This window comes from Thalassophryne amazonica, chromosome 1 (genome assembly GCF_902500255.1).
Source record: "Thalassophryne amazonica chromosome 1, fThaAma1.1, whole genome shotgun sequence".
Lineage (NCBI taxonomy): Eukaryota > Metazoa > Chordata > Actinopteri > Batrachoidiformes > Batrachoididae > Thalassophryne > Thalassophryne amazonica.
In genome coordinates this window covers 155,844,401-155,870,436 of record NC_047103.1, presented here as the reverse complement: position 1 = coordinate 155,870,436, position 26,036 = coordinate 155,844,401, and the positions used below count along the sequence as shown (strand labels likewise).

The window sequence follows — 26,036 nt, the reverse complement described above, 5'->3', positions numbered from 1 at the left end:
GTATGGGTCAAATCATTGAGAGTGCCAGTTTGGACCTCAGTGTCAGAAATGCGAGTGATTGAGGCACTTTTTATGGAACTATAATGCAAAATGTGTTGTGGTTAGTGGTCCAGATGGAACCGGAACGTCACAAGGTGCTGGACTCAAATGCTGGGAGCAAGAACCAGAACAGGTTGTGAACAAAAAGAGCTTTATTTACAACACTAAATAACTTAAAGTACTGTGCTGAGCTGGAGAAAGCCTGCTGAGCCGAGACTGGGCCCACATATAGTGGTGGGGGTTCGGGAGCCGCAGAGCACACAGGGCCAGACTTGGGAGTCTGAGAACTAGCTGGAGTCCTGGAGTATATGGAGCTGGAGCCAGCGCCACATGGAGCGCAGAGAGCCGAGGACGAGGAACTAGGAGGATGGAGGAGAACACAGGTAAGTGATTGCACTTGTAACATTGGAATCCTTAACCAAGAAACAGTTCACTGAAGGCTTAAACAGGAATGTTCTCAGGTCCAGGAATAAAGTTCAGTGTCTAGGAAGTAAGGTTCTCTGTTCATGAATTGTTCACAGTTCATGAATTATCTTCAGAGGTCAGAGGTCAGGTACGGCACATCTTGTGACGTACTTCCAATTAAGCAGGACTTGACTTTAGAAAGGACTTGGAAAGTTCTTAGCTGTTCTGTATCAGAGCTCATACAGTTCTTGGAATTAGTTCTTGGAAACAGTTCTTAGTCATGCACAGTCACAAACAGGAGCAGCGTGAAAACGGGATCTCACAGACATGTAGGAAAGTAACTGAACGTGGGCAGAGCTGTGTGCTTCCGAGGCAGAGAGCAGATGAGTTCCTAAGTGATGTCATGCAGAGAGCAGCATGGGAGCTGCGCAGGTAAGTTTTTGGAAACACAAAAGGATCAATGAGCTCTAATACAGGAATTAGAGATGGCCAGGAAGCTACGAGAAGCTCAGATGTCAGAGCACATGGAAGCGGCAGGAATGATGACGTGTAGAATCTGGCATGGTCAAAGACAGGGATTCATCATGGAAGGCTCACGGAAGAGCCGAATCTGTCCGGTCAGGGTCATGGAACAAAGACTGAGCTCAGAGCCAGGGTTTAAGTAGCCGGCTCAGGAGCTCAGGAGCGTCAGCTGCGAGGAGATGAGCTGCAGGTGTTCCTCGGCTGCTTCCCTCGTTCCTGTTGGTTCTGCTGTTTTCCCTCTGTGTCTATATTTCCAGGTGGCATGCCTTGGAACTGATCACCTCACCTGACGCTCATCAGTGCATAATCAGCAGCCACATATAAATCCAGCTTCTACTCCTCCACCTTCACCAGAAACTCAGTGTTCACGACCTGGTAACCTGGCCACAAAATCCACAATCCGGATCAGATCCAGATCAAACTTTAGTGAGTACAAGTCTGCACCTCACTATCAAATACGAGAGTGAATGGAGCATGTTTGATTAAGATATAATGTAAAATATACATTACATGGCATTTTCAATATTTAATTTAAATGGCTACAAAATCTGTAATCCGGATCAAACTTTGTCAGTCGATAAAGCATACCATTCTCTATAACATTCTCAAATATGAAAGAAATTGTCTTTTTTGACAGAGTTATGAATTTTGAAAATTCATTCAATGTTAAAGGATAGGGATTTTTTTTTTTTTCCAATTTTCCAAGAGTTTTCCTGACTTTGACTTTGAAAATTTAATCTGTTCTTGCCTATCAGGACAAGAATGCTCTGTAAAAATTTTATAATGATATATGAAAAATTGTGGGCTGCAGGCTGTTCACAAACAACCAGATAAGCAAAGAAATGACTAGTGGTGAAAACATAACCTCTGGCCAACTTTGTTGGAGGAGGTAATAAATTAATGGAATCAGATCTCGGGTGTGTGCCTGGTTTGAAATAAGAGTAAAGTGTGTGTTCTGGCTGCAGATATTTCATTAAAATTGTGTGTGTGTGTGAATATTGTTTATCCTGCATCTAGACCATGGATGTGCCATGAAGGACCAAGCAGGATCAAATGATTGGAGGTGGTTTTACAGGCAAGCTTCTCCCATCATCGTGAAGTCATGATCATGTGAGAAATCACCCGCTGAGATCATTGGTAGCAAGGAAAACCTACACGGTGCACCCCTGACAAAAAGCAACCTGACACCGTGTGAAATGAAGCCTTTGGGGAAGTGCAGGCTGCTTGAGGCTGGGTCCAAAACAGAAAACTGTCCCAAAGGACTCCATGTTAAAATGTCTAACTTCACAGCAGCACTAAACATGTCTACAACCGGGTACAAAAACGGTTTTGGTCTCTATAGATAGTTTCCTCCTCCATAACAACTGGACAGAGGGGTGAATTATTTTAGAACTTTATAATTTAGGATATTTTAAGCCATGAAGTTATGTCACATAGCACTACTATTATTCTGAACACTACTGTAGGTGCAACATTTTGTGGACTGATGAAAGCAATATTCTTCTTTTTGGGTCAAGGGGCCACACACAGTTTGTCCAAAAGCTGAATTGAAGCCACAGTACACTGTGAAGACAGTGAAGCAACATGACATGGTGATGTTTCTCATACTGTGGTTTGGGCCTATTTATCACATACCAGACAGAGATCATGGATCAATTTGAATACGTCTAAATATTTGAAGAGGTCATGTTGCATTATGCCGAAGAGGAAATGCCCCTGAAATTGGTGTTTTGACAAGAAAACAACCCCAAACACACCAGCAAGGGAGCAGCATGTTTGTTCCAGACCAACAAGATTAAGGTTATGGAGTGGCCAGCCCAGTCCCAGGACCTTAATCCAATAGAAGAATTGTGAGATGAAATCAAAAATGCAGAGGAATTTTGGAATGCAGTCCTGGGCTAGAATACATGTTCACAGGAGCCAGAGGTTTGTCCATTCCATGCAACACAGAGTAAAACAGAAAAGAAATAAATAATATAAAAAAAAAACAGCACCGTGCCTTTTCCTTGTAAACCAAGATTAGATTTGGGTCTAATTCCTGAACTCTGATCGTGTAACCAACCCATACACAGCAGAAGCACAAGCAGCAGTATTATTTTGTGCGTGTGTGTGTTGAAGAGGGAGAGTTGATCTGATCTGGAATGTAATTCAGTGTTGGTAAGAACTGGTTCAAAATCAAGGTCACATGCCAAGGTTAGAATTTTGACCCAAAGCTTAGATATGGTTGTATTAACAGTTTGTATTTCTTCATTCACAAACTTTAAAAAACAAAGTTGTGCAATAAAATAGAATAAAACACAAAAGAAATAACATTATAAACAGCACCAGACCTTTACCCTGTAATTATAGCTGTACAATCTCGCTCGCTAAACAAATTTATCTCACAATTATCTCTCATTGCACACATTTCTATAATTTGTTGTGCAAGTCTGAATATCGCTTCATCAAAATTATGCTGAAAAGAGGCACAAAAATTACTATTATCACCCTGAAATTTATACAAAATGTCTCGTGTTAGCACCAATTATGGAATGGGAGCCTAAAAGGCCCATATTGATCATTGCACTTACAACATTATTATCACTATTATGCATCTTATCAATAAATTTTATACAACACTTAGCAAAATAAAGCATACAGTTACAAGATACAAGCATACAATACTCATACAATTTGCAAGATACAGCAAAATACGGAACACCTCCCTAGGGAGGTGTTTCAGGCACGTCCATCTGGGAGGAGACCCCGTGGAAGACCCAGGACAAGGTGGAAAGATTGTATCTCCACACTGGCCTGGGAACGCCTCGGGGATGGTCAATGTGGTCTGGGAAAGGAAAGTCTTGGGACCCCTGCTGGAGCTGTTGCCCCCACGACCCGATCCCAGATAAACGGTTGAAGATGATTGACTGATGGCTATCAATAAATTTTATACAATGCTTAGACCCCTGTCACATTGGAGCATAAATGAGCCAGAATGCCGCCTGAATGAGGATTTGACCCACATTTGGGCAAATTCGAGGTGCATTCGAAATCCTTGTACAGCATTTCGACAGCAGTCTGCACATTTGTGTGGCTGGAGGACATGCACTCTACACTTGTGGTGCAAAACATATGGAACGGCAGTTGATTGCAGTCGTAATGTCTGCAGGGCTTGAAAACGCAAGTCGAAGCAGTTGGGGAGCGTGCCTGAACACACCTCCCCATCACAGTAGAGGACAAATGCCGCAATGTTTGTGGCATACATTCATCAAGTGAACCTGACGTGAACACTGCACAATCAAAACGAAAGCACCGTGTGTCACTGAGGGTCAATACATCTCAGACCTGCAGTGCGCACATCTGAACGGGCCATTATACCCACAATAAACCTTTTATTACAGATACAATGTTATTCCCTCCCATGGGTTAGATAATGTATATGAAATAATGTGATCATCATAGCTGTAACACAACGTGCAGGTGCGCCATGCCACACTGCTAGCCCACAGCAAGTCGATGCGTGTCACAGGCTCGGCACCCCACAATGCAAATGAATGGATGTGACAGCTGTAATACCCTGTCATAACATGGACACCATGTACCTCTGTAGGAGGAATGACAGGGCAACTAGTTCACCAGGCCTTCACAACATAAATAAAACTCACCTTCAGAACAGCTCCAAGTGCGTGAAACAGCACATGGCGAACACCAGCACGAGCTGCATCCTTTGATGACCACCCTCTAATCCTGGCAGCACCAAGGCTGCCAACATCAGCTCACAAATACCTCATCCACCAAGAAATATCCTGTTTTTCTCTTGAAATCAGCTATCACACCTTGCCTAAGACGTGCATTATCTACCAGCATATTATGCCAGAACAGTGAGGGTTTATACTTTTATTTACTGCTAGTTTGGGAAGCAGTTCTCAGAAATAGTGGTTATACAACTAAATATTAGTTCAGTGATTGACAGGAAAGACAAATCTTCAAGCATTTTTCAGTTTATACAGTAAATGTTTGAGTTTGTAAAGAGAAATGCAGACAATGTTTTTTTTTTTTTAACAGCCTAATATTACTTTTTCTTCACTTTCTGTAAAGCAATAACAAACCTGATACATTTTCTTCATCTTTTGATTTGAAATAAAATGTGTGTGCATTTGCGTGTATGGAAATAAAAGGTATTACAAGGATTTTGAGCTTTACTCAGTTTTTTAAACACACTGCTGTTATTTTGAACACAAATCTGCCATTTCAAGGTATGTCAACATCTTCCTGACAGGTGGGTCAGATAAATACTGTATATATGATCCCCACAAATACAAAAAAAAAAAAAAAAAAAAAAAAAGAGTTAGAAAAATTAACATATGTGGGCAAAAGCTGTATTTTTTTTTCTCCAAAAACCTCCCAATCTGGCAATACAAGTCTTCATACCAACATATTGTTTATTGTCTTCCCCATTTCTGTTATTCAGAGACTCACATTTTGCAATTCATTTCACACCTGTTACTCTCCATGGTCACTGTGTTTAAACTCATCTCCTCAGCGTTTTCCCAGTTGCTCATTAGTTTGCGCCTCCATCTGATTTTGTAAACACTGCCAATAATCTCCTCATCTATTTACAGTGCTGCACCTTAACTGACCTGTAAATGGCCATTTTCCCATGGTTGTATTTTTATCCATTCATTTTTGGACTGGTCAGGAATACCATTATGTTTTGGAGACAGGGAAACAACAAATAAATGAATAATCAGAAGAGGCATGTTGCTGGAGCTCATCATTACAAAATGGGCTAAAAATGCTGCATCAGGAAGAGATTCCACACAGATTGAGGCAGATGGACAGGTAAACATAACTGTAAATTAGAACATGCATGATTTATAAAACCTGATTTAAGGAACGCTCTATATCTCAAACAAAAACTATTCCATTTTAAGGAGGACACAAGCACCAATCTCCTGTTGTGAATAATGAAGTCAACACTGAAGTGCTAAAATTGGCTCTTCTCTAAGTGGCCACTTGAGGCTGACTCCAAAAGTAGGTCATAGACCACCATGTTAAAATGTCCAGCTTTACATCTTATTTCAACAGGGTTGGAACTATACAGAGGTTAATTTTGAAATGACTCAAACCTTTAAGTCATTTTAAGAAATAAAACTGTGAATAATCAGCGGCATGGTCACTTTGACTGAAAACTAGTGTGTTGGATGTCCAGGCGGCCACTAGCCATAGCAGCTAGCTACTATGCACTTGACTGTTTCTTATTTCTGAGAATTTTATTAAAATATCTGACATAATATGGCTTGCTTTGTGACTGATTATACTAACAGACTATCTAAAAAGCCTGTGCTCCAGGATTTCATTTTATTGAAGTTTAAGTAATAGCTACACTGATGGTGCTGCAATTATCGAGGCTACTCCTTTAACCTCTCCGTTGTGTTGGCTCCACTGGGGACATGAAGTCATGGTCTCCAGGATGGGAGGCAGGTGCTCTAACCAGGAGGCTAAAAACCATGGGCTCTGGTGTCTGTGGCAAGAGCGTCTTTTGGCATTGGGGAGTAAGGTTTACCGACTACCATACCAGCAGCCAAGCCACCTCTGATAAGAACCAGTGTCCAGTCAAAAACAACACAACATGTTTATCAATGACCCAAACCAAGGTTACCAAGCCTGTTAGCCTTAGCTGGCTTGGTAACTTTGAGATAGGCCCCCCATGTCGGACTCAGTCTTGACCATGTTTCACCTCTTTAGTCATTTATTGGTTGGTCGAGAGTTAGGCAGGGTCAGGCACTGCTAAGATGGTGACATTCAAAACCAACCCACTTGAGCTTCAAACCCACGAGTGACATCACAGAGCGTTTGACCATTATATATAAAGCCTATGTTTGTTTGTTCAACAGACAGGGATTAATTGATTTGGTGTGTGGTAAAGGTGTGCACACTGAGTGTTCTTTTAGTTTTAGTTTTTTATTTCCTCACTGAATGCTTATGCCTTCAAACGTACAAAACATCAAAATATTGTACTCTTCTTTCAACATCTTTGTTCAGGTGGTTTAGCTGTTGGCAGCCTGTCTGAAACATTAAATGCACTCTTAACCTACCCTGCAACTAAGTGCACTCCTCTATAGTTCACTTAAAAATTGCTCATCATACAGTCAAACTTTTGCCGTTTCTACCTCGTTTAGTTGCATAATAACCCAGAACAAGGGTTCCATTAAAGGTTAAAAGCCCACTGCTCTTTCGTTTAAATCTGCCTCCAGCGCTGGTCTGGATACGGTAAATTTAGCCTCGCCTGAGCCACGTTTTGTTCCTTTATTGTGAACAGGCTTAGGTCACACAGTTAGCTGGCCCTGGGAACATGCGAAAAGACACTTTTCAGCCCAGATGAATAGCAAGACACAGTTGTTAAGAGTCTTAGCTGGGCAGTTCAGACATTACTGGAACTGCAGTGCCCTCTGCAGGTAGACAGGAGTGCTTGCACAGAATCACGTGAATAAATGGCAACACCAAACAACTATGTGTACTCCCTTTAGGATAAACCTCCTGCTACCTAACCCCCTCAAGTGCGCGCACACACACGCGCCTTACATTCTCTATTCTCCTTTAAAGACAGCTGGATCAACCCTGAGCCAGAGCACATCGTGCTCATTATTTGCTCTTTATTTAATGCTCAAGATTTTATGACAAGTTGTCTACACAAAGTGCACCGCAGGCATTGTTTTGTACACTGCTGCAAAACAGAGATGTGCCACTGGTGATTAGCGAGAGCTGAACACAAATACAAACAAGAACAAAGCGTGCTGTACAGCCCCGCGTTAACCCGTCTTACACGCTACTCCAACTGCAGCAGGACACAAGTTACAGAGTTCTTCCCAACGGTTGTTTGTCTGCTTCTCTGCCTGTTTTAGTGGCACTGCAAAAGAAAATCTACAGTGACCTGCAGCCTTGTTGTATTTACAGGGTTCACTTCATGCACATTTTCAACAACCACATATTGGCCACCAACTCATTTGTAAAGCCTTCCTCACAACTCACCGTGTGTAGCAGACGTACGGGTCGCAGAGAGCAGCAGCCCGCAGGCGTGCCGCTGCCATCCGAGGGAAAGTGTGTGAAAGAATACAGGCGTCGTACTTGTCACATGCTGTACGGCTGTTGTACACGGGAACATTGCACCATCAGCTTGTGGCAATCGCATGTCTGAGGCACGTAAATAGTCTGTGTGCAGTTTGTGGAGTGTGTACAACTCGTAATTAACCAGTGTTGTAAGCAACTTGTCACCATGGTGGTCACATTTATGCTGGATTTGAGCAGAGTTTGCCGTCATCTAAAAGAATGACATTTCGTGCACTTTATGAGCAGCGGTGCTGACAGCAGTGAGGGATCATAGTGCAGCAAGACAGAAGTATATCTCACTCTCCACCCCAATGTGTGGCGTGCCAGAGTGCACACAGACCCACAGCAGCTGTTTTCATTCTGTCACTCACATCTGATCACATCTGCTCTCTTTAAACAAACAAAAATATAAAATATGACAAAAAGGGGTGCAGACGTCTGTCTTGCGGCTGCACAAATAGCAAGTGGGGATTACCTGTGCAATGCTCAGGCGCACAGCTCGTACTAGCCATGCTCCTGACTTGCCTCAGGAAAACAACAGCAGTGCATGTTCCATACATGCAGTATGTATTCTTGAACTTTCGCAAAACCCGTAGAATTTGCATGTGCAGCAGTAAAGGTATCCACGGCAGTTTGCGACCTTCTACAGTGCTGAACACATGCACGTCTCACGCGCAGTTTTGCCTCTCTTTTTTCCACCCGTTGTACATAGCCACATACAGTGAGTTGTGAGGGAGGTTTAAATTATGTGCATGCACAAAAATGATCCATAGCCCTCATCCTCCTACACATTATTTATTAGAATTATATATATATATATATATACACACACACACACACACACACACACACACACACACACACACACACACACACACACACACACACACACACTAGAACTCTGTATATGACCTCCTCTGGGAAATCTCCACCAGGTGGAGATATTGGTCCATTTCAAAAACCTTGAGTACAGCACCAACAATGACCAACCTGTTGCTTATATTAGTAGGTATGCACCTCAAAAATACCTGTACAATTTTCATCTTTACAATCTTAAAGATCTCATGCCTACATTAACACTGTACAAGTATACAGAATTTACCATTCACAAACTGCATTACTAATAATTGAAGGCGTACAAAATTATAATCCCACAAATCGAGTCAATCCTGCTATTGTTAATTCACTTGTTAACTGTGGGTAGTAATGCATCGACATGACAAACAACTTGAACCAGAAAGATAAAAAGCAGAATGAACAGGAGTGAATGGAAATGTTTGTTTAAGTGACTGAAATATGAAACATCAAAAGACAAGATATTCTGTAGTATGTGCTGGAGGTTTCCTCAACTACCAAAGATGTTTACTTCATTTTTTGTCAGAAGCAACGTCTACATCATAATTAAAGGGAAATCTCCTTGAATCATAATAAATAAATGTAAGCGAATAACAGAAATGGTGAATGCAGTGCATGGATAGTGTGCTTTTATCCAAAGCACTTAACAGACGAGGTCTCACATTCACCAGTTTTACACACACACACACACACACACGCACACACGCACGCACGCACGCACGCACGCACCAGCATGTTGCCATGCAAGGTGCTCAGCTGCACTTTGGGAATAAATTAAGGATTAAGGTCCTTGCCCAAACGACTTTAGTGACAGATTGTTGAGTAACAAAAGAATAGCATAATAAGAACAGTGCGTCATATAATAAGAGCACTGCACAATATGAGCAGGACATAATAAGGGAATCCCACAATAGGAGCTTTGCATAACAATAGCATAAATGTAATGATAAGAATATCACATAAGCGAAACCCATAAAGGGAGGTTTGCATGATAAAATTGCATGAAGAGAGCATGACATAACAGGGAACTGGATATTAAGTACATCCCAAAATAAGAGTACTGCGTATCAAGTGCATCACATAACAACAGCACTGCATAAAACCAGTGCATAAGTGCATCACGTAATAAGACCTGTGCATACAAATAGCATTGCATAAAGAGAGTATCACAAAATAAGAGCACAGACAAAAGCTGTACTTTGCAGAGTGTCTCCAAGCACAACCACAGAAGCCTATAGTGTCCTATAAGGAGTTGTCTGGGTGTTTTAGTGTACAGTAACAAACTTGCATTTTAATTGACAGTATCCTACTGGCAGTTAGGGTAGTCTTCAAGGAAGGTGGTGGCGTAATGGTTTGCACATTGGACTGAGGTGCCAACGATCCGGTGTCGCAGACTGATCGGTCCCCCTACATACAGGTCCCACTGCCTTCACTGCACGTGTCATTTCGGAGCGTTAGTGCGAAGCTTTTGTACAACAATTATTTCCACATTAATTCAGCATTATTTCATAATCAAAGATGGGGGACTGATGGAGAGCAACAGCAACATGTCTGAGACTGACTCTCTGAGTCTGACGCTCTACACCCAAAGTGATCAAAGGGAATAATGTGATTATGAACTATCAGATGACAAAATAAAACCTCTGAAATCATTCTAAAGTCAGTTTTAAGCAGAAACGAGATGATAAAATCGCTGCTAACGCTCCGAAATGATGCATGCGCACGCAGTGAAGGCAGGGGGGCCGATCTGTAGGGGGGACCATTCAGTCTGCGACACCAGGTTCACTTCCCGATCGCAGCCAAGCTCCCACATTGCACCTTGGGCAGATGTCCTGGTAAGGAATGAGAGCGCCCTTCTGGAAATAAGCTGCTGATTAGTGCCAATATTCAACAGTGTGTCAACCGTAACATACAACAGCATATTACTGTAACAATTATAGTATTACCCCATGGTTAAATTACAGTAAGCAGCTGCAGAATAATACATGCATACATGCAGCGCATCCAGAAAGTATTCACAGTGCTTCACTTTTTCCACATTTTATGCTATAGCCTTTATTCCAAAATGGAGAAAATTCATTTTTTTCCCCTCAAAATTCTACTCACAACACCACACGACAATATTATTATTTTTTTTAATTTGTTAAAAAAAAAAAAAAAAAACTGAAAAATTACATAAGTATTCACACCCTTTGCTCAATACTTTGTTGAAGCACCTTTGCCAGCAATTACAGCCTCAAGTCTTTTTGAACATGATGCCACAATCTTGGTGCACCTATCTTTGGGCAGTTTTGCCCATTCCTCTTTGCAGCACCTCTCAATCTCCATTAGGTTGGATGGGGAGTGTTGGTGCACAGCCATTTTCAAATCTGTCCAGAGATGTTCAATCGGATTCAGGCCTGGACTCTGGCTGGGCCACTCATGGACATTCACAGAGTTGTCCTCAAGCCACTCCTTTGATATCTTGGCTGTGTGCTTAGGACCATTGTCCTGCTGAAGGATGAACCGTCGCTCCAGTTTGAGGTCAAGAGCGCTCTGGAGCAGGTTTTCATCCAGGATGTCTCTGTACATTGCTGCATTCATCTTTCCCTCGATCCTGACTAGTCTCCCAGTTCTTGCCACTGGAAAACATCCCCACTGCATGATGCTGCCACCACCATGCTTCACTGTAGGGATTTCATCCATTTTGGAATAAGGCTGTAACATAACAAAATGTGGAAAGAGCAAAGCGCTGTCAATACTTTCCGGATGCACCGTACATCTTCAACCACTAACCCGGGATCGGGTTGCAGGATGCAGAATAAGTCTGTAAAAAACATAAGTAAAACAATTCCAGAAGACTTCATTGGTCTTCCATTTTGCTGGGGGTCACCATGGTGGGTTTGGCTGGGCTTTTCTAATGAAACTACAGCTACACAAGCAGAATGGCCTTGACCCATTATATTCTGTTTGTGGGGGAGGTTATGGTCTAGTGGTTAAGCGTTGGGCTTGAGACCAGAGGATCCTCGGTTCAAATCCCAGCCTGGCCAGAAAATCACTAAGGGCCATTGGGCAAGGTCCTTAATCCCCCAGTTGCTCCCGGTGTGTAGTGAGCAGCTTGCATGGAAGCATCCTGACATTTGGGATGAATGTGAGTCATTATTTGTAAAGTGCTTTGAGTGTCTGATGCAGATGGAAAAGTGCTATAAATGCAGTCCATTTGTTTGGGAGGCAAGTGCACTTACTGCATGTACCAGCATGCACTGTGCAATGCACAAATGTACTGGTCATCTTAACAATTCTGTTTTAGCCTACTGATATAGGCTATTCAATTTTAAACAATCAACATTTTAAAACTCCTATATTAATATGAAGAATCTGGAAAAATCAGCTGAAATTGAAAGATGCCAAGGAAGAGCTTGTGGAGTCACAAGGTCGCTGGGCAGTGGTGTTTGACAATGCCAATATCTGTGTAGGTGAACAAAGTTGGGATGCACCAATCCACATTTTTTTTTCACTTCCGATCCGATTCCGATACCTGAATATGGATATCTGCCAAAACCAAAACTATTCCGATACCAGAGCTCTGTTTGCTTTAATATTATTAGCATTATTGTTGATTTTATATGAGGATATTTTGTATTCCTAGTAATACAGCTTCATGATTAAGTGTTTAGAGGAGGATTTTCTTAAAAAGGAGACCTGAAAGTTCAGCTACAATTTGCCAGAAGGTACATCTAAGATGTATGCCTTGATTTAATATTTTGGTGAAAGAATTAAGTACTTTTATTTATTTTATAGACTTTTATATACTTAAAAAAGACTTTATATACGTACTGTAAAAGAGAAAAGACAGCACTCTCTCTCTTTCCCTCTCTGTCTCTCAGTCTCTTCTCATTCTCAATTTTCAAGTTCAGTGGAGCTTTATTGACATGGGAAACATATGTTTACGTTGTCAAAGCAAGTGTTAGAGTAAAAATGAAGTCCTCTCTCTCCCCTGTCTCTCTATTGAAATTCAATTTCAATTGAAACATACATTTACATGGTCAAAGCAAGTGAAAGTAAAAAAAAAAAAGTGGAAATGTGAAGCCTTTCAACTGTGAAATAAACCGTAAATTTCTAAATGTATCTTCAACTACGCTCACGCAAGGAATTCTGGATCAATACTGAAGGATTTTTTTTTTTCCCTTTCAGTGGATAGAAACTCTGTTCAGCTGCACTCTGAGCTGGCGTTTTATAGCATTTCACAGCCTCAGGACGCTGAAGCAGCTGATTTTTTAAAACACATTTTCAGCAACAATTCAATTTATTTTTCAGAAAATCCATGCGTGGTGGCATAGACAATTTGAACCCGAGAGCCGGGTGGAAATCTGTCACCACCCGTGGCTACAATACTGCTCCTCAAAAGAAGAGACCTCTTTCAAACAACTCAGCTTCAGTTCAGAAACCTCCCCCTCCCCTTCTCATGCTCAGCTGCATAAACTCGGTGTAGTCGGTACACCGCATTATGCAACTCTACATTGGGCTGGTGTGAAACAGGCTTTAATTGGAGTAAGCTGGCATATAAAATGGATGGATATTGTCCCAACTTTTTCTGATTCTGAGTTGCAAGAATAACAGAGTATTGCATAAAAACAGTATCACATAAGAGCATCACACAGTAAGAACTTTGCATACTAATAGCATATGAAAGAGCACTGCATAAAGAGTGTCACAAAATACTGCATAATAACAGTTTGACCGAATGAAAGCATCATGTAGAAAGAACACTGCAAAATACAAGTCTAATGTAAAGAAATGTTTTTCACAATAACAGCCTTGCAAAATAAGTGCATCAAATAAGAAGGACATAGGAACAAAACATAGTTCTAAATTTGCATTAACACCTCAGAGCGTACGGGCAGATTAGATGCTACAAGAAAAATCAACAAGTGCCAGCCTCAAATTTATAATTTAAAAGATAAAAAATTGACATGGAGGAAAAACATCAAACTGGTTAATAATTGCTCAACTGCATTGGTGTCTGGACACTTTGCTCTTCTAAATTTTATTAATATATCTTGATTTATAGATTAGGTTAATTAAATCTGGACACTTTCTTGATTCTTTTGTTTCAGGTCCCTTGACTTCCATTTGAAGATACACATGACACATTAAGACTGAGCAAAGTTTAATGTTGTTTATGGGGCCATGCAAACGTTTAAGACCACTTTAAGAACAATTCATTTGCATGAGGTGTAGATTTACATCACTAAATATCTTCATGATGAAATATCTGATGCAACAAAAAGAAGAAAAGCTTTTTGATTTACTGTGATTAGGTCAATGCTGACGAGTCCTATCTAATACATCCCAATATTGCTACCTATTCTGTACAGTGGAAATATGTTGCCAATTACTGCAGAGACCAGTGGCGGTATTTTAACTTAAAAGCAACAGCAGCAATATCCAGCCAAGATCAGCTTTGCACCAACACAAATTTTTCTCCCCACTGCCTCCAGCTTTAATTGGTCTGTGACTTTAGTTGCCAAAGGGAAGGCTAGTGATGACGAAATACATCAATTTCCCAATTACTGTTGGTGTCATGCTGGTTGAGGGGGTTTAAGATGCTGACCATGTACTGTCATGTCATTGGTTCAGATCCCAGGTTGGGATCAGTTTTTTGCATGGCTTTGTCCTTGTATCTTACGAGGAAAGACAGAGTTTTACTTCAGTATGAAAACAATCATCTCCACACAGCTACTGAAGTCCTACAACCCCAATTCCAATAAAGTTTGGATGTTGTGTAAAATGTAAATAAAAACAGAATACAATGATTTTCAAATCCTCTTCAACCTACATTCCACTGAATACACCAAAAAGACAAGATAATTAATGTTCAAACTGATAAACTTTATTGTTTTTGTGAAAATATTTGTTCATTTTGAAATGGATGCCTGTAACACGTTTCAAAAAAGCTGGGACAGTGGAATGTTTACCACTCTGTTACATCACCTTTCCTTCTAACAACAATCAATAAGCATTTGGGAACTGAGGACACTAACTGTTGAAGCTTTGTAGGTGGAATTCTTTCCCATTATTGCTTGATGTACGATTTCAGTTGTTCAACAGTCCGGGGTCTCTGTTGTCGTATTTTGTGCTTCATAATGTGCCACACATTTTCAATGGCAGACAGGTCTGAACTGCAGACAGGCCAGTCTAGTACCCGCACTCTTTTACTATGAAGCCATGCTGTTGTAACACATGCAGAATGTGGCTTGGCATTGTCTTGCTGAAATAAGCATAAAAAGACGTTGCTTGGATGGCAGCATGTGTTGCTCCAAAACCTGGATGTACCTTTCAGCACTGATGGTGCCATCACAGATGTGTAAGTTGCCCATACCATGGGCACTGACACACCCCCATACCATCACAGATGCTGGCTTTTGAACTTTGCACTGGTAACAAATCTGGATGGTCTTTTTCCTCTTTTGTCTAGAAGACACAACGTCCATGATTTCCAAAAACAATTTGAAATGTGGACTCATCAGACCACAGCACACTTTTCCACTTTGCATCTGTTCATTCCAAATGAGCTCAGGCCCAGAGAAGGCGGCGATCCTTTACACAATGATGTTGGTTTTTAATGCAGGGATCGAAGGTCATGGGCATTCAATGTTGGTTTTCAGCCTTGCCGCTTACGTGTAGAAAGTTCTCCAGATTCTCTGAATCTTGTGATTATATTATGGACTGTAGATGATGGAATCCCTAAATTCCTTGCAATTGAACACGGAGAAACCTTGTTCTTAAACTGTTGGACTATTTTTTCATGCAGTTGTTCACAAAGTGGTGATCCTCACTCCATCTTTGCTTGTGAACGGCTGAGCCTCTTGGGGATGTTCCTTTTATACCCAATCATGACACTCACCTCCAATTAACGTGTTCACCTGTGGAATGTTCCAAAAAGGTGTTCTTTGAGCATTCGTCAACTTTCCCAGTCTTTTGTTGCTCCTGTCCCAGCTTTTTTGAAATGTGTAGCAGGCATCCATTCCAAAATGAACAAATTATTTGCACAGAAACAAAAAAGTCTATCAGTTTGATCATTAAATATCTTGTCTTTGTGGTGTATACAATTGAATATAGGTTGAAGAGGATTTGCAAATCATTGTATTCTGTTTTTATTTCCATTTCATACAACGCCCCAGCTTCATTGGAATTGGTTTTGTATATAGGCCCTGAGGCTCATTAGTGCCCTTGTTTATCCCAAGAGTCCAGAGCATGAAGAGGATGAGGTCTCCCACTCAATGGGACACCAGTTTGACGTGGGTTACTTCCCCAGCTAAAGCTGGTGTTGCTGAGCAAACGGTTCCCCCTGCCTTCACTGCACAAAATATCTTGTCTAAAGACACAGATAGACAGCATAACTCCTTATCCCACTGAGCTCCTTGCTCCACACACAACTACACATCACAGGGAATTATGGGTAAGTGTAGTGGTGTGAGGATGTGTTGTGCATTCAGCAATTTGAAGCGAGAAAGGTGGAACTGTCCACTGGTACACAGAATAAAGTGCACTGTCTTTACTCCATACTTTGACAAAGACTCAAACGTCTTCATTATTTTCAAAATTCAGTTCTGTGTGAGGTTAGGATTCATGTCTGAACAACATGTCACTGCATCCAGCACAGATATATGGCCACCTCATGAAGGTAGCCATATATATGTCCCAGTGATATTTGGGTGTCCCCTTAACCTTTTCTAATTGCTGGAGTCCACTGAAGTACATGCACACTGAATCATGGCCAGAGAAACAGAGTTACATGGCCAAAATGTTATTCCTGATCTTCTCGCACAATGTAAGTGGTATGCCTCATCTGAGTCACCTAAAAGAATATAAAGTCATTCCAGAGAGACCTCCAAAGAGACCTACTAAAGACATTCAGTCATTGCCTTAGGGCACTGGTTAGTGCCCGCATCTCACAACCATGCAGTAAGACGGGAAGCACCAGGTTCCAAAGGACTTGGTCCTTCATTTTCACGCAAAAGTATTGGCATCGGCAAACACCTCTGTCCAGGGTCCTCAGGACTCCAAAAGCTCTTTGCAAGCATCTCTCAAACTCAAAGACTGAAGACTCAGAAACACACATTTCTTCACCAGTTCAACACTTTCATCACATACAGACACACCACTGATGGCCATGTTCAGGAATTCATCAAAAGCCTGCTCTTGATCCAGGACAACTGCAAACTCAGATTCTCAAGTGCTGCAATTAGGAGGTCTACTGATTCTGCAGAGATCACGCCATCATCTACAAAGACAAGGCTGGTACCTGCCGAGGATTCGCCCAAGCCGAGGAAAATGCAAAGATGTGTCATATTAACAAATGTGCAGAAATGTGGAATTTGTCTTGAGACAGAATCTAAACCATTTAGTTTAGTATGAATTTGGGATCGTTGTTGGTTTATAAAGTGCAATCACAAAAGCTTGCTTGCACCTTGACAAAAAATAGAAATATATTTTGCATCATTACACCATGATATTTTCATGATTTTGGAGTGTCTGTATTTTGGCACTTGTCAGACACACAGAAGGGCAAATACCCTTATACGAGACATATTGGAACAAACTTTTTAAAAAAAATTCCAATAATATAAATGTGAAAGTGACACTACGAGCAAAGGAAATCCTGACATGACAGTGTACATCTGAAAAGTGAAATCAGATGTTAGCTTTTGTTTTTAGAAAAAAAAATCGTATTTTCAGACCCAGTACCGAAGCAAATATCACCTTTGGTCGTGTGTGTGTGTGTATGTGTGGGTACAGCTTTTCCCAACATGTTCAGGAAGTCAAAAGTCAATGTGCAATGAACTGAACAATTCCCTTATTGCTCGCAGCAATATTACCTGATGTTATTAACAGTGCCATAAGAGGGAGAGGGCAGCACCAGCGGGTTTTGTGTGACCAAACCCAACATGCTGCTCACATCACTTTCAGACAACAGCAGATGAATGGCAGCCCTACTGGCGGTGCTTGGACTGCCCAAAAAGATTTCATTTCAGTTATGGCCCTTACTGCTGCCTCCTGCAGCCAAGGGATTTAACACAACAGTGAGTCAACTCATTCCCTGTTCATAAAAGCTTTGATTTTTCACAGTTTTAAAGGCTTAGTGTCCACCACTGCCGGGAAAATGCTCCAAGGTCTGGGAAGGAAAACATTTTGTTTCCACAAGCAGCTGTTTTGTTTGAAATAAAGAGAAAACTGGCACTGAACATTATTTGATTGGCAGGTGGCACCTATATTAAACACACAGCTGTGGTAATAAAAACTGAAAATTTCCAGATTTAAAACTGCCACAGTTATCCACCAGTCAGGGCTACAAACATAATTTTCTATCTATTGACAATGCAAGAAAAGTATGAATCATAATTGTAAATGTGGTGGCTGGTAATTCTACTTCTTGCTTTATCTGTTGTGTTGCCATTCTAATGTTAATCAACATAGCCAGTGAGCACAAGACATAATTTCAACGTTGATTTTGGGTTGAAAACTGGGTGATATCCATCTGAATGTCTTTTCACCCACTTTTAAACCAGCAAAAATGCGGCTACATTGTCAACATGCCACAAAATGTAAATTTCTTTCATCGAATGGGCGATACATTCAGATGAAGCTTAAAACAGAGGTAATACAGATTGTTGTAGTGAAATTTCTCCAAATTAATTTTCCACTGGTTGGTGAAATCTGGTTTACAAAAGATGTCTTTTCAATGCATTTAATGATTGACATAAAAAAAAATATAATTATATCATTGTAAAATCATTATACATATGATATAAAATCAAATATATATGGTATTTATTACATGGAAAACCATACAAAAGCATTTTAGACTTTTGCTTTTGTCCGGTGAGTGCGAACATTTGGTTTATACAATGACAGTTTAGGTGAGTTTTACTGTAGTATGTCACTGATGTATATCTGTCCATCAGAGCTGACCAGTACTGAACTCAAGTCAGTCCTTTGAATTATTCAAGCAGCTACTATAGAGCCCTTGGAAACAAAACAACCTACGACAATGATTTGTTGGGTGTTGAGTAGGGTTGTGAAGACCGGCAGCTTAGGAGCTTTTGTCAACAAGGAGTCACTGAACTTGGCTTTGCAGATGATGCTGTGATCTTTGCGGCATCCATTTGTGCCATGACTGTAGCACTTGAAAAGCTGAGTGATGAGTGCCTGGGTTGTGATTTTCCTGGATTAAGACAAATGCTTTAATCTTATGTATGAAATCAAAGTGTCAAACCTACAGAGACATTCGCTTATCTCAGCAATGCCTGAGACGAAGCTCATGAAGTTATGAGGTCGCTGGATAGAGGTGTTTGGCAATGCCAACGTCTTTGCAGGAAAATGCTTCCTGTCTAACCAGTGACATCAGGCAAAGACTGGATATCTTTGGGAGGAGGTCTCTTTGGTTGATCTTTGGTTCCCATTAAATGGGTTTATGTCAAATGAATGGTTTGTGGGTTATCACTTGCATTGTGAAGGAATGTCAGCTACAACATTTTGCCATGTGATGCATTTCTCTGATCATGATCCAGCATAGAGGTGCCTCAGACCTGAGGACCCAGCAAGTGGAAAAGCCCAAGGGGACTACAGAATTTAAAATGCCTAAGGCAGACAGATGGCTACTTTCAAGAGATGGGGATGAACCACTTGTCTGCGTGGGTAGCTGCCACCCAGGACCCAGGGTGTGATGGAAGTGGTGATGTGCAGCACCAACACAAGCCCTGAGACCAGACCTATGACAAAAATGTTATTTGTGGGCAAATCAAAATTTATCGACAACAGGGAGAACAGTAATGAGACAGCACATTATTGCAATGTTCTGGTTGCAGCTGACATGGCCTGTGGAAAAACATAAGAGCCCTATTTTTAGGTGGAACCAGATTATTTTGATAACTGTTCCATTCTAAATTGTCATACACATTTAAGAAAAGATTCAGCTGTCTGCAGAATAATCACATGCTTCCATCACCCCCCCCCCCCCCCCCCGACTTCTTTTAGCTTCAATAAAATCCTTCTCTCCTGTTTCTGCCTCCCTGCTGTCTGAATAACATAATAGTGAAGATGAAGCCAGCCTCCTCTCATCAGCACTTTGTAAATGTGTAATTAGTTTGTCAACAAGGGATTTAAATTGCCTACCACTGTTAAAAGACTCGCAATACTTCTTTTTGTGCGTGGAATCATTTCGGAGAAAGTGTGTCTTTTCAGATGTGTGTAACTCAATTTAGAGTCATTTGTTTTAGCATGAAGGATTATTCACTCATATGCATATTGAAAAATGGTTTTTACTGTGTTGCCAAATGTGCTGAGCAGTGCCATTCACATTAGTGACAATTTATACGAGTGCTGTGCCCTCAGAAATATGAGGGCTTTTTTATTGCAAGGAGTTAGATGGGGTATATTGAAAAATATACAATTGTGCTTAATAGTTTACATACCCTGGCAGAATTTTTTTGGGGCCATTTTTCAGATAATATGAATGATAACACAAAAACTTTTTTCCCCACTCATGATTAGTGGTTGGGTGAAGCCATTTATTGTCAAACAACTCTGTTTAGATCATAATGACAATAGAAACTACCCAAATGACCCTGATCAAAAGTTTACATCCCCCTCTTCTTAATACCATGTGTCGCCCCTTTTAACATCAATGACAGCTTGGAGTGTTTTGAGGTAGTTGTGTATGAGGCTCTCTGATGGTAAAGTTGCCACAGAAGAAGTTATAGGCTTATGTGGTTGTGACTGGAGAAATTGTGCACAGTGTACGTTTTGCATTTTGTATCACCAGTTATACAGCTTCATGATGAAGTGGTATAGAGGAGGTTTTCTTAAAAAGAAGACCTGAAAGTTTAGCTACAAATTGCCAGAAGGTACATCTGAGATGCAAGCCTGGATGTGATGCGTTTTGGTGAAAGAACATCCGTCTCCGCTCTATGAAGCTAAGAGTGGTGATGCAAAACGCAAAATATATATTTGGGTCCTTTATACGAGGTCTGTCCATAAAGTATAGGTCCTTTTAATTTTTTTCAAAAACTATATGGATTTCATTCATATGTTTTTACGTCAGACATGCTTGAACCCTCGTGCGCATGCGTGAGTTTTTCCACGCCTGTCGGTGACGTCATTCGCCTGTGAGCACTCCTTGTGGGAGGAGTCGTCCAGCCCCTCGTCGGAATTCCTTTGTCTGAGAAGTTGCTGAGAGACTGGTGCTTTGTTTGATCAAAATTTTTTCTAAACCTGTGAGCCACATCGAAGTGGACACGGTTCGAAAAGTTAAGCTGGTTTTCAGTGAAAATTTTAACGGCTGATGAGAGATTTTGAGGTGATACTGTCGCTTTAAGGACTTCCCACGGAGTGAGACGTCGTGCAGCGGTCCCAGGCGCCGTCATCAGCCTGTTTCAAGCTGAAAACCTCCACATTTCAGGCTCTATTGATCCAGGACGTCATGAGAGAACAGAGACGTTTCAGAAGAAGTCGGTTTCAGCATTTTATCCGGATATTCCACTGTTAAAGGAGATTTTTTTAATGAAAGACGTGCGGACGGGTCCGCGCGTCGGGATGCAGAAGGCGCGGTGCGGCGGCACAGGAAAAACACCTCCGTGTTGATAACCATTTGTAAAATCCAGGCGGTTTTTGATGGCTTTCAGTGGAGTGAGTATATGAGAAATTTTTTAACAGCTGGACATGTTCCAACTTGTCCTTAAGGCTTCCAACGGAGGTGTTTTTCCTGTGGCGGAGCGTCGTGGCGGCTGCGAGCCGACGCTGCAATCCGCCCGCATGTCTTTCATTAAAAAAAATCTCCTTTAACAGTGGAATATCCAGATAAAATGCTGAAACCGACTTCTTCTGAAACTTCTCTGTTCTCTCACGACGTCCTGGATCAATAGAGCCTGAAATGTGGAGGTTTTCAGCTTGAAACAGGCTGATGATGGCGCCTGAGAGCGCTGCGCGACGTCTCGCACCGTGGGAAGTCCTTAAAGCGACAGTATCACCTCAAAATCTCTCATCAGCCGTTAAAATTTTCACTGAAAACCAGCTTAATTTTTCGAACCGTGTCCACTTCGATGTGTCTCACAGGTTTAGAAAACATTTTGATCAAATAAAGCGCCAGTCTCTCAGCAACTTCTCAGACAAAGGAATTCGGACGAGGGGCTGGACGACCCCTCCCACAAGGAGTGCCCACAGGCGAATGACGTCACCGACAGGCGTGGAAAAACTCAAGCATGCGCACGAGGGTTCAAGCATGTCTGACGTAAAAACATATGAATGAAATCCATATGGTTTTTGAAAAAAATTAAAAAGGACCTATACTTTATGGACAGACCTCGTATATTATTGGATTGCAGGTTAAATATCCACCAGATTCCACATTTCTATGTCTGAGTGAACTGTAACTGCATCATATGTAAACGCCTGAATCAACTTGGTTTAATCTTCTGTTGCATATGGCACGGGGCTGGACTGCGACCAAAAACATGGCCCTGGCATTTTTGGTCATCGTGGCCCACTGTGACTATTTATACGATATGTGAAGGCGTATGTCATGCGATACCAAAGACAGGCAGACAAAGGAAAGAAAGAGAGCAGGGATCAGTTAAGGTGTAGTTTAAATAACGTTTAGGTGAACAGAGAGATAATAGCTTATTTTGTACTTACATATGCTGACACAAAAGGCTGCATGGACCTTGGTGCTCTGAGGAAGACAACAAGCAGAGTTGAGATCAGATATGCTCGATTCATCTGATACTGTCTCTTCTAGTATTAAAATAACAGCCATTTAGTGAACTCACAATGAAAGAAAAAGAACAAATAAACGTAAACTCCACATCAAGAAAAGGCAATACTTCACTCCAAATATGCCCTTAAGGGGAGAGAAAGCGATGCCAGGTGGGTCAAGAGAACCATGAGAATGAGACGGTTTCTAAAAAGTAATGGCGTCTTTAAAATAATGCAGTAATAGATGGTTGCATTCATTGCAGTCACTCTGTAAAAGTAGTCGGCTTTATGACCATCCAGGTGGATGTTAGCAAGAACACATAACAGCAGTATACAGAATAGTAAACTTACAAATGTGAAGAATGCCTCTTCTTAACCTGCTCACAGTGTCCTGTCCACTGTTTTCCCTTAAGCAGGTGACCAATGCTGGCTCTGGGGCAGTTCAAAAAGATATGCCTCTCTCATGCTCCTCTATTCTTTGGTGTACATGACTCCAGTCTGTCATGCCTCTGTAGCAGGACGGAGTAACTGGCCTTAGTGATTTTTAGCTGGTGTCTGATTCCAGCCAATCACAGCAGGGGAATGCTCACATAAAAGCAAACAGAGAGCATCTGTCCTGTCGTCGGCTGGAGATTGGCTGCACGTTGTTGTTTGGTGGTCCCACTTCCGCGTTCCTGTGGGGAAAAGGTGGGCATGCCGGCCGCAGCTGTGGGCTCTTTGAAGCGTCAGCTGTCAAGTGTGTATTTGAATGGTTTTGCTGCATAGAGACTTCTTTGGGAGTTGTTGCTGGCTGCAGGCTGCTCGCCACTTCCAGTGCCATTTGGTCATTCGCTGCGGGTTTCCTGTTTAGCGGTGATTTCTACATTGTGCTGTCCAGGACTGCCTGGCCAGATCATGGTTGAGAGTTGTTGGCACAGTGGACCGTTTTGCCCTGCTGCTTGCTTTGCTCTGCTGTGTGTGTCCTGTTTTCCCTGTGTTGGACCGACAGCTACCGGATTGTGTGGCGCTGTGGTGCCGTCTTGTTTTCATTTTATTAACTTTCTGTTTTGTTTTGTTTTTTTTTAATCCCATTAATGGTATCAGTTTGTTTCTTATAACTTGTATATGAAATCTATTTTAGGTAGTTTGATATTTTATTATTTTTGTTTTTGAGAAGGAAATAATTTATAACTAATAAATCAACCCTGTGTTTTGAACAGCTTCTATCTTGTTTACGAACGAACCCGAGTGCCTTATTGTTGGGTTACATTTAATTGAAGAGTTCCCTGGGTGAAATTCCCAGGGTGGCATTGTTGAGCAACAAAATATTATCACCTTTTCATCATACCATCATTGCCCATTCTACCACACCTCTAATGAAAGTACCTGGATCATTGAGCTTGATAAAAGCAAGGCAAACACACACAAAATAAAGCAAAGTGTTGACAATAAGTCAGTCATTTCTATACCATGTAATTCCACAGGCAATCATCATTTGTGTGTCTTTCTGACTGCGTGCTAGTTTTATCAAGAGAGAGATTCCATGTAGGGATGGTGCCATGGTGGAGGGCTGTTGTTTGTGTGTGTGTGTGTGGGGGGGGGGGGGGTAGCCTACACACGTAAAGCCTGCCACACACAGAGAGGAATCGGTTGCATCCTCTGCCACTTGTGCCTGCTTTTCCCTCACTACACTGTGCGACGTCATGTTGAAATCGCGCCTCGGAACCGCCCCGACATAGATGGCACAGTGCAAAGGATGCACAACCCAGGTACACGCTGTTCCACTGAAGTCTTGTGGCAGAAAAAAAAAAATAAAAAAAAAATATCAAACATGCATGATCTCATCTGCAAACTTGGTGCAACAATGCCACCTCCCGCACATGGAGAGGAATCAGTTGCGCCCTATGCGGCCCCAGGCACACCGAGGCGGGCTGAGAGATTTCATTGTATCAGACCAATGTCCTTCAAGAAAATCAACCACTGGGCTGTCACAGTTGATAAAAATGATTTATAACATACTTTTTCTTAAATTATGATGACTGCCGGCCCAAAAACACGTCCAGGTATGGGGATGACCAGTATGTGCTCTTCAACACTTATATGAGCTCTTGGATACAAGCACTCCTCCAGGTGCCCGGGCTGAGGGATTCTGAAGCACTCCTCTCCATGAAGTATTGAACGTATTACGATAATGTTCCTTGTTTAAAACAAGGACAGGAGACAGGAGTGGACAGGAGTCTTGCAGCCCACTGCAACTGTGTACATGGCCAGGCCGGCAGCAGAGCGGGGCTTCTGGACTCGCCGGAAGCGCTGCTACTCTCTGACCATCTCTGCTAAAGGATTGTCAGAACCTCATTTTTGTCTCCAGTCACTCACAATGTAGTTTCATTTGTCATCAACCCCTCAGAAAGGTGTCTCACATTTTTCACACATTATGAGTCGTAGAGACTAAATTCAGAGGGCTTTGCGATGGCAGCAACCAATCGCTCTACGACTTGTGAGTATTAGTGAGAACATCTTTTGCATCACCATTTTTTTGGTTTGTCCACAAGACAATTGCATCTAAATCTCATGAATAAAGGAGCTTGTATGTAACTTACAAGGCAGATTCTGCCAGCTGAGTTGCAGCTACATAAGTCTATACACTATGAATCACATTCACAGTTGTTTAGTAGTAGGAAGGCTTAAAAAGGCTCTGATGCTCACTGGTTCTGGTACTTATGCCCAGATTCTGAAGCACGAAGCTGATGAGGGTCTATGTGTTATGGTCTGCCTCTCTCCTTTCCTTTTTTAACCTTGTGTGTAGTTTGTTTTTTCCCCCAGATGGCGCACTGCTGAGTCGAGGAACACCTGCTGCTCATCACCGCCACACACCTGATGTGCATGAGCGGCTTATCAGCAGCAGGTTACTTAAACCCAGGCTTTCAGCTTATTCACTGCTGAATTCTTGGTTTTCCATTCCATGAAGTCAGATTCTTGCATCGCATCCTGCATGAGATTCCATGACCTTGACCTCGTCTTTCCTGCCGCTTCCATGCGCTCCGACATCGGAGCTTTCTGCAGCTCGTTTCAAGGTAACCTGGCCAACTCTAATTCCCGTATTAGAGCTTGTTGACTTCTCTGGTGCTGACACTCTACTGCGCGGCTTCCATGTCACATATGCTCCTGGGTCCATGACTATCTGCACCACGTCACTGTGGAACTCTCCGGCTCTCAGCTACATAGTGCATAGCTCTGCCACGCTTCAGTTATGTTCCTTCATGTTCTGTGAGATCCCGCTCTCACACTATTCCTGTCAATGACTATGCTTGACTAAGAACTGGCTCCAAGAACTGTTTTCCTAGAACTGTATGAACTCTGATATTGAACCACTAATAACTTTCCAAGTCATTTCTAAACTCAAGTCCTGTTTA

At 41.8% G+C, this 26,036-nt stretch overlaps 1 long non-coding RNA gene across 1 annotated transcript in view; it reads right to left on the bottom strand.

Annotated features, from left to right (window-relative positions):
• Positions 1-271: 271 nt before the first annotated feature.
• LOC117516203 overlaps positions 272-26,036 on the bottom strand; it is a 34,189-nt gene continuing 8,424 nt past the window's right edge. Inside the window, exons 2-3 of the long non-coding RNA XR_004562330.1 lie at positions 22,585-22,621; positions 272-398 (exon numbers count right to left, since the gene is read on the bottom strand). This is a non-coding gene — a long non-coding RNA (uncharacterized LOC117516203). The remainder of the gene's footprint in view (positions 399-22,584; positions 22,622-26,036) is intronic.